The 8,613-nt window shown below is 38.4% G+C and overlaps 1 pseudogene; it reads left to right on the top strand.

Moving 5' to 3' along the window:
- Nucleotides 1-1,168: 1,168 nt before the first annotated feature.
- LOC103672521 lies at nt 1,169-7,207 on the top strand (annotated as a pseudogene).
- Nucleotides 7,208-8,613: the final 1,406 nt, after the last annotated feature.

Raw genomic sequence — 8,613 nt, 5'->3', positions numbered from 1 at the left:
TAAAATGCAGATTAAAGGAAATAAACATAAAAAATAGAATTAACAAAACCAAAGTTGGTTCTTTGAAAAGATCAACGAACTTGACAAAAATGTCACAAGACTGAACAAGAAAAAAAAAGACCCAAACTTTTAAATTCAGAAAATGAAATAGGTCATTACTAAAGATCTTATAGAAATAAAAAGGATTATAAGAAAATACTATGAACAACTGCATGCCAACAAATGAGATAACCTAGATGAAAGGGATAAATTCCCAGAAACACACAAACTATAAAGTTATTTAGAAGAAACAGAAAATTTGAACAGACCTAGTATAAGCAAAGAGATTTAACCAGGAATTAAAAAAAAAAAAATCCCCCCAAACAGAAAAGCCCAGGACCAGATGGTTTCCCTGCTGAATTCTACTAAACATTTTTAAAAAGAATTAACACATCTTTTCCAAACTCTTCACAAAAAATAGAAGAGAGGTGAAACTTCCTACTTCTTTGTATGGAGCCAACATTACCCTGGTACCAAAGTCAGATAAAAATATCACAAGAAAAGAAAACTACAGGGAGTGATATTAGAAAGATGGTGGAATAGGAAGACCTAGACCCTTCTTCCTACATAAACACATCAATTCAACGGCAATGCATGGAAAAATTCCCCTTGAGGGAAATCCAGAAACTAATTGATAGCCTTCGGCATCCTGAGTGGAATACGAAACCAGACTCATCAAAGCTGGTAGGGAGATTCAGAACATCTTACCAGAATATCTACCCCTGGCACAGCAACATACAATTAGGCAGAGATCCCTTAACTCCCAGCTTCTGCCAGGGGAGGGAAGGAATTGGTGCGAGTATCCAGTGCCCCAATTTTTCTAAGGGTATTCTCCAGGGGACTGTCTTCTGTTTTGCCAATCTTGGATCTCAAACAGTCCGCCACAGTCTAAGTGCCCGAGAGAGAACAGATAGCTGCTTCCCCCGGCTCATCAAAGAGTGAGCAGACAAAAACCACAGCTGACTGCTTCTTCCAGGGGAGTGCAAGAGTTGCTCTGCTGTCTAATGCCACAACTCTTCTGGGGGCTACCCAAAGGACTGGCTTCTGACTTGCCTGCCTTGGAGTGCTGATGATACCTGGCATAATCTTGCTGTACAGAAACTAGTAAGAACAGGGTTGGAGATTCGGGATGGCATTCACTGTAGTACCTCCCCTCCAAGTTCAGCACAGAGTGAGTGAATGAAAAAACCCAGATCCCAGCTTCTTCCCAGAGAGGGAAAGAATTAGAGTGAATGTCCATAATGCAATTTCCCGAGAAATGCCCAAGGAATTGACTTTAGTCTTGGTTGTCCTGGTGCAATGATAGAACTTGGCATACCCTAGATGCCTGGCAGTTGCAAAGAACAAAGAAAGTGGGCTGGACTAGAACATGGGTTTCCCAGAATCTCTGGTTGAGAGTTTCCCAGAATCTCTGGTTGAGCTAATTGGTAAAGCTTTCTCTAGTACAAGGCCAGTCTGTGAAGACTGGGAGGGGTACCTGCTTTTTCTAATGCACAAGAGTCAAGAAAAATGAAGAACTGGGCAAAGATGTAAAGAATATATAGGGGTTCCTGGGTGGCTCAGTCAGTTAAACATCCAACTCTTGATTTCTGTCTCAGGTCACAATCTCAGGGTCCTAAGATTTAGCCCCACATCCAGGTCTACACTCAACAAGGAGTCGGCATAAGATTCTCTCCCTCTCTCTCTAACCCACCCCTGCACTGTTCACACTTAAAAAAAAAGAAAAGAATAGAATAAAGAAATTTTGAAACTCAACATCAGAAAGACAAACAACTTAATTTTTGAAATAGGCAAAGGGATTGAGTAGATATTTTTCCAAAGAAGATATACCAATGGCTAATAAGCACATGAAAAGATACTTAACATTATTATTCATTAGGGAAAAGTAAATCAAAACGACGAGATAACACATCACACCCACCAATTATAACCAAAAGATGGATGATAACAAGTGTTGGTAAAGATCTGGAGAAATTGGAACTCTTACACCTTGCTGGTAGGAATGTAAAATGGTGCACCACTTTTGGAGATGGATTGGCAGTTCCTCAAAATGTTAAACATAGAGTTACCATATGACCCAGCAACTCTCCGCCTAAGTATATCATCAAGAGCATTCAAAACGTGTACAAGAATATTCAGAGCATTATTTATAATAGTTAATAAGTGAAAACAATCCAAATATCCATCAATTGATGACAGATAAGCAAAATAAGGTATAGAATGCCACAGAATATTACTTGGCCATAAAAAAGGAATGAAGCACTAATACCAGTTACAACATGGTTGAACCTTGTCAACTTTATGCTATACGAAAAGCCAGACCAAAAGACCACATATTGATGAATTTCTTAATACAAAATGTCCAGAATAGACAAATTCTTAGAAACACAAAGTAAATTAGTTGTCGCCGGGAGTTGGAGGAGTGCATACAGGACTGCTAATGGATAAGGCAGGGTCTCTCTCTCTGGTTTCAAAAATGTTCTGAAATTAGATGGTGGTGATGGTTGCAAAATTTTGTGAATATACTAAATCCAGGTTGTAGATATTATGGCATATGAATTACATCTCAGTATAAAGAAAAAATAAATCTTACTTGGAGTAGTTTTTTACTTCCAGAAAAGTTGTGAAGATACTACGGAGTTCCCATATATTCTAAATCCTATTGTCTATGATTAACAACTTCTATTAGTATTAGTATTTGTCACAGCTAATGAACCAATATTGATACATTATTATTAACTAAAGTCCATACTTACTAAGATTTCCTTGGTTGTCACCTAATGTCCTTGTTAAGGTACCACATTAAATTTAGTCATCATGTCTCTTTAGCGCTCTCTTTGCTGTGACAGTGTCTTAGATTTCTCTTATTTTTGATGACTCCAATAGTTTTGAGGTGTGCTGTTATGTGCTTTGTAGAATGTCCCTCAATTAGGATTTGTCTGATGTTTTTCTCATGATTAGACCGAAAGTATGGGTTTTGGGGAGGAAGACGACACAGGCAAATGCTGTTCTCATCATATTGTATCAAGGGTATCATACTATCAATACAATTTTTCTCTGTTGTTGTTGATTGTCTGACTAAATTAGTATTTGACGAGGATCAGATTTTCCCACTATAAAGTTACTCTCCCACCCCTTCCATGCTGTTCTCTTGGAAAGGAAGTTACCATATGCAGGTCATACTTAAAATTTGGGGAGTTATAGTCCACCTCACATGTGGAATCTCTCCCTAAATTATTTAGAAATTATCTGTGAGAGATATTTATCTACAGTTTCTTATCTATTTGCTTATAAGCATTTATTTATATCAGCATGGACTCATGGATATTTTATTTTATATATATATATATATATATATATATATATTTTATAATCTAGTACTATTTTATTTTGTTGTTCAAATTGCCCCAGCTTTGGCCATTGAGACCTCTTTCTGTTGGTTCATTTGTCTCTTTGACATACTATTATTGTGTTTTTCCATTTGCCTGCTTTGTTTTTTGTTTATTAGCTCTTCTCTCCTCTCTGCACTACAGAATGCTTCCAGGCATCATCTTGTATGCCCCAGACCTAGAATCAGCCATTTCTTCAAGAGCCAGTGTTAAAATATTAAATACTCAGATACTCACTGGAAAACAGCTACTGTTCTGGGTCCTTTCATGCTGGCCCTTTGCCACCACCACCTAGTAACTAAAAGGTGAATGTCCTGCACAGGAGGAGGCCCAGGCACCCAAAATCCTATCCCAGTACAAGAGGTTGCATCAAGCATCTGTTCTGATTGGTCCATGCCGCTGCCAGACTGTTAAATATTTTGACTCTCATCCCTGCTTTACAGCTAGTGATTATTTTAATCTTTGCTTTCTTTAACTTGACTTATGCTTAGAAGAAATTGAGAAGAAGATGATGTTAGAAGTTAGTGTGTGCTATTTTCTTCCTAAAAAAAATGACTTTCTGTAGGATTCTGTAGTAATTTCTAGGATTACTTCTTTCAGATGATCTTATGTTTGCTTTTTTTTTAAAAAAAAAAAAGTCAATCTAAGGATCCAAGTTATCCTAAGAAGAAACATTCATCTTATCACAGGCTTCTTTTAAGAGAACGTAATTTGAGAAGACTTATTTCACTTAGGTCTTTTACCCTGATTCTATCTGATTGTTGAAGAGATCACAGGTGCATTTCCTTATTCCTCAGCTTTGCACAGCCCTACAACATTTGTACTGCCATTTAATTACTCCAACAGATTTATGTTTTGACATGATGTTGTCAGCTTATCTGGCACGGAGTGAGTCTTGGGCTACAGGCAGACAATTTTGCCGTCACATGGAGTGTTTAAGGGTGCTCTCACTAAGGATGTTGACTACTCTATCACATAGGCTCTGTTGATTGGGTGATTTGCTTTTGTGACAGTGTTATAAATGCTTATGTTTCTTCTGAATAATGGGGCACAAAGAGATGTATAATGGATTCCATTTCCCTTTTATCCTAGACTTCTAGTAGGCCATGAGTCAAATTTGTGATTCCACTATAGCCAGTGTGTAGAGTTTTACAGGATTAAATACTAGTGTGATATTGCCTTCCTGGTATTATTTTCTCTTTCATTTTTTCATTCATATTTAATTATATATCAAATATATAAACATAAATATATGACAGTATGCTATTTAACATTCTGGCTAAACTATGACCCAATCATCAGTCAGATGAATATTATTTAGGTGGTTATTACTTTCATTAAGTAAGCAGATTGAATCTCACATAATTATCATTCATGCCTTTATTTCTCCAATTTTGTTTCTGCTCTTACACTATTCTTTGCCATATTTAGCCCTCTTTCTGCTTATATATCACACTCCTTTGCCAATAAATCAAGAGAGAAGCCTGATACCAAGGTGATTTATATATTTAAATTTTGTTCTATTTCTCTTTGTTTTTATTCACTAGAGCTCAACAAGATAGAAACTGCATTCACTCAAGGAGTCAAACATCTGTCTTGTTAACACTAACCCAATTGTGTCATCAATTTTCTCTGTTGTGCTGTGCTTGATTAAACTATAAGAGCGAACTTTCCCTCAGTTTCATTTCAAGCCACTTGAAATCTACCTTGTATTTCAATGGACATGAATGACTTGAATGCCTAGATTCTTAAGATCAGCCCAAAAGAATTCTGTCTCTAACTTTGGCCATGATCACAGCACATAGCAAATATGTGCCATTTTTGCCTTGCAAGTAACCCCTTTCCTTCCTCTGTTAAAAGTAACCATATTTCCTCTAGGGCACATGTCCCATATGGTTTGGTTAGAGCTGCAACAGCTATCTACGCTTGGAAAACCCTTGTTCAAATGGGTGTCTAGGTAATACAATCCTGCATCTTGCAAAGGAACAGAGATAAATTTTAAAAAAATAAAGAGAGAAGATTTCTCTTCATAAGGAACCTCAAATATTATGCTGTGAATTTTGGCCTTTATCTTGTAGGTACCAGAAATCTATTGAAAGAGTTGAGCCGGGAAGTGCAAAGTTTATATGTTCTTTTTAGAGAAGTACTTCTGAAATTCATTTATTTGGTCATTGGGCATCTTCCATATGCCAGGCACTACTCTACATACTTGAGATATCACTGAAAAAAAACAACAAACAAAAATCTTCATTCTCATGAAGTTCATACTTTAGAAAAGGAAGATGGGACAATAAATAATAAACATAATATATCAGTAAATTATAGACTAGGGCACTTAGCGCTATGGAAAAAACAGAGCAAGGCAGGAGGGATGTGAAGTGCTGGGGAGAGAATTACAGATTGCGATTTAAAATAGGATGATTTACACAGAAGGAGTGAGCCATGGACATCTACAGGAGCGAGCATGCCAGGCAGGAAAGGACAGCCAGTAAAAGAGCCTGAAAGCAAATGCTTATCCAGAAGGACAAAAGAGAAAGGTCAGAAGTCATCTCCAGAAAAGTGTGAAAGTGAATGGGATAGACCAATGCTTCTCATACTTTCTTTTCCCCACTTTTTTACACTCTTCTCCTCCCAGAATCGATTTTTGCTTGCTTGGAACAAGATAACCGCCACTAAGAATGAGTGAACTAAAGAAATGTAGCATTACTGGCACGAAGCTGACACTGTCTTCTTCACGTGACACTTACAGCAGTTTCTCTCTGGGCACAATGGCAACTCTTAAAGGAAAAACTGATCGCACCAGTTGCTGAAAAATAGGCAACCATCCCAAACAATAAAATCACTATCACGGGTGTTGGACAAGTTGGTATGGCATGTGTCATCAGCATTCTGGGAAAGTCTCTGGCTGATGAACTTGCCCTTGTGGAGGTTTTGGAAGATAAACTCAAAGGAGAAATGATGGATATGCAACATAGGAGCTTATTTCTTCAAACACCTAAAATTGTGGCAGATAAAGATTACTCGATGACTGCCAACTCTAAGATTATGGTGGTGACTGCAGGAGTCCACCAGCCAGAGGTAGAGAGCCAGCTCGATCTGGTGCAGAGGAATGTAAATGTCTTCAAGTTCATTATTCCTCAGATAGTCAAGTACAGTCCTGATTGTATCATAATTGTGGTTTCCAACCCAGTAGATATTCTCAGATATGCTACCTGGAAACTAAGTGGACTTAGTGATTTAAGCACTGTGTGACTGGAAGTGAGTGTAGTCTGGATCCTGCTAGATTTCACTATTTTATGGCTGAAAAAATTGGCATTCGTCCCAGCAGCTGCCATGGATGGATTTTGGGAGAACATGGCGACTCAAGTGTGGCTGTGTAGAGTAGAGTGAATGCGGTAGGTGTTTCTCTCCAGGAATTGAAACTAGAAACAGGAACAGACAACAACAGTGCAAATTGGAAGGAAATGCATAACATGGTGCTTGAAAGTGTGTGTGAAGTCATCAAGCTAAAAGGATATACCAACTGGACTACTGGATTAAGTGTAGTTGATCCTATTAAAGCCATGTTGAAAAATCTATCCAGGATTCATCCAGTGTCAATGATGGTGAAGGGAATGCATGGCATGGAGAACGAAGTCTTCCTGAGCCTTCCATGTATCCTGATTGCTCAGGGATTAACCAGTGTTATCAACCAGAAGCTAAAGGATGATGAGGTTCCTCAGCTCAAGAAAAGAGCAGATACCTTATGGGACATCCAGAAAGATCTAAAAGACAGGTGACTTCTGGCTTCTCGGCTGTAGATATTTAAAACTACAATGTGATTAACTATGAGCCTTTAGTTTTTCATCCATATACGTGGATCACAGTTTATCTTCCTAAATATGTGAATCTGGGCTCATAGAATCAAAGCCCATACTTGGTTTAATGCTTGCAATATGAGCCCTTGAACAAATAAAATTAACTATCATAGTGAGAAAGAAAGAAAGAAAGAAAGAAAGAAAGAAAGAAAGAAAGAAAGAAAGGAAGGAAGGAAGGAAGGAAGGAAGGAAGAAAGAAAGAAAGAAAGAAAGAAAGAAAGAAAGAAAGAAAGAAAGAAAGAAAGAAAGAAAGAAAGAAAGAAAGAAAGAAAGGAAGGAAGGAAGGAAGGAAGGAAGGAAGGAAGGAAGGAAGGAAGGAAGGAAGGAAGAAAGAAAGAAAGAAAGAAAGAAAGAAAGAAAGAAAGAAAGAAAGAAAGAAGGAGGGAGAGAGGGAGGGAAAGAAATGTAGCATTATTGCCAGGAGGCAGCATTTATGAATTTCTCGCAGTCATTAGATTCATGGTCATGAATCTAAAGGATAACCATTCAGGATGGCTGTATGTTTTTTCTACTCATACTCAGCTATGTGGGTCAAAGCATGGAGTAAGCAGAGGTTCTATTTAACCCATGCTGTGGTTCACCAAACAAGAACAACAAACCTGAGAGGAGCAAAAGAATTAAAGCTATAGTCAAGGAAGGGATTATAATGTTTAACCATGGAATGCAAAGTGGATGAGCAAGAAGAAAGAATGTCAAGGGGATGGAAGCCAATGGAAAGGCGTTTAAATCAATGAATTGAAGTGCTGGTGAATGAAAGGGTATTTGAGGTTTTGCTTCTGGAAGGGCTGAGAGAAAAGTAGAAGCTGGTGGTCTGAGGATAGAATATATGAAATTGAATGTAAGGAAAGTTTACAGAACTGATAATATCAAGGTATGGAGTGTGACCACAGTGCTGAGTAGCAGAGGCAGGGGCAGGGACAGGTCAAGTATCTCTTCTGATATCAACCTGGGGAGGGCAGGAAGAGGACACCTCATTACTTCAGGGTGAAGGTGGAAGTCCAGGCTCCCCATGTGGTCTCCACTGGCCCGAGGGTTGAGACTTGTTAGTGTCCTGTGAGGATACTGCTCCCTGCTCCCTGCCCAGTTTTTTAGGACACTACCCCCGTGGCAGGAGGAGTGTGGTTTGGCGACTCTCCTAATAGCCCAGTGAGTGTAGAAGTCTAGGTTCCCATTTAGCCTTTGCTGATCTGGGTGGGGTGGGGATAAGATCTGTGATCTAGTTTAGAATAGAGTGGTTATATTCTAAAAACGTTCTGTTTTATAAGGCTGCCAATTTTCTGGCCCTTTGGTTAGTGATAGAAGGCTTTGTTGAGTGTTTTATTGTTGTT

This window comes from Ursus maritimus, unplaced genomic scaffold, assembly GCF_017311325.1.
Source record: "Ursus maritimus isolate PB19 unplaced genomic scaffold, ASM1731132v1 scaffold_2, whole genome shotgun sequence".
Classification (NCBI taxonomy): domain Eukaryota; kingdom Metazoa; phylum Chordata; class Mammalia; order Carnivora; family Ursidae; genus Ursus; species Ursus maritimus.
Note: the sequence above shows the minus strand (reverse complement) of the source record. Positions and strands in the feature narration are given on the sequence as shown.